A 1,647-nucleotide genomic window follows, 5' to 3' on the forward strand; every position below is an offset into this window, starting at 1 on the left:
TTAAGGTTAAGGTTAAGGTTAAGGTTAAGGTTAAGGTTAAGGTTAAGATTAAGGTTAAGGTTAAGGTTATTGCTATATTTAAAGTTAAAGTCACGGTTAAGTTTCAGGCTAAGGTTAAAGTAAGGCTTTCTAGGGTTACAGGTAAGGTTACGATTAAGGTTAAGATTAATAAAATTATTAATCAGAATCTAGATTAAACAATATCTAATTAACCGGAATATTAACCATTTTGATAGATCAAAAATAATTATTTTTAGATTAATTAACTAATCGGCTTTCGATTAATAAGCTTGTTCGATTAATTGATTAAGCGCACATCTCTAATATAAAGCATACTCGGGAAAATACTGAAAAACTTTTGTAGAAAAAATTGGATTGCAAACAAAACCAAATGTTAAAGAGTTATAATAAGAAATCGAAAGTTATCGGAGCATCTTTCCCACCACTGGCGTATTTACCACATTTCACAGAAATAAGATATTCTTAGAAATTCCTAATTGAATCTACATATAATCAGCATACAAGTGGCTTCACTACCAAATTTTCACAGTATCTACACCTAAGCTCCGTTAAATAAAAGAAGTAAACGCAAACCAATTAGCGAAGAAGATATTTGGATGGGCAGCTGCGTACTGTTGCTATTTCAAGGTCTTCCCTGAGGTGAATATCCTCATTTGAATAATTACGATCGATTTTGATTGCATCAGTAATATTTATTGTTTATTTAAGTTAACATCTTCTATACCACATATCATTTGATTTTGATATAATTTTTGAGAACCGGAAATTGCCAGGCATTCGTGCAAAAATAACAAAAAATAAAATGAAAATTTCCGTCGTAAACTGTATTCGAGCATTCGCATTAAAATTCGATTAGTATCTGTATCTCTACAGGAAATAAATTAGTTTGAGTGCCATCAGAAGTACATGCAGTGACGAACAAAAGTTTTCTATTCTAATTTATTTTCGATATTTTTTTATAACATATTTTAGTGTTTGGCCGATCTTCTCCTCCGATTTGGTGGCGTGCGCCTTGATTTTGTCACACAAAGGGGAGCGACCTACAGTTGTACGCCGACTCCGGGCGGCGACTGTATTTTTATGCCAAGGGGTGACCGGTGTTAAGTAAAAACCTTTTTTCTATATTTATTTGCGATGTTGCTTTGACAAGGGCTTGAACCCAGGCCCTGCGGAGTGGAAGCGCGCACTGCTTATCACAACGCCACAGCGGCCGCTTGAACTTACTGCTTACTTAGAATTAAAAAATTTAACTATACTTTTATTAAAAATGATCGAAAATAACTTAGAATAAAAAACTTTGCATCAATTGTGAAAAATTCACCGTGCCAATACTTTCGTTCGTCACTGTATGTATTTATGTATTCATTTGCAAGTCTTAAATGAATTAATGTCTAATGTAACTGTTGATATGGTTTCTTGGAAGTGTTTTTTTTTTTGAATTGGCTCTTATCTTACTTCTGTTTATCTGTCATCATTCATAATTGATCTTCAGCAACTTCAGCCTAGCAGCTGATGTTTACAGTTGTTGGTGTTTCGTACACAAATAGTACATTTTTTATAATTTTTTTGTTTTTGCTTACAGTTGCCACTAATTGCTTCCGTTGTTTTGTGTACTCGTATGAAAAT

The sequence above is a fragment of the Rhagoletis pomonella genome, unplaced genomic scaffold (genome assembly GCF_013731165.1).
Source record: "Rhagoletis pomonella isolate Grant_MI unplaced genomic scaffold, Rhpom_1.0 Rhpom_scaffold_00011, whole genome shotgun sequence".
Lineage (NCBI taxonomy): Eukaryota > Metazoa > Arthropoda > Insecta > Diptera > Tephritidae > Rhagoletis > Rhagoletis pomonella.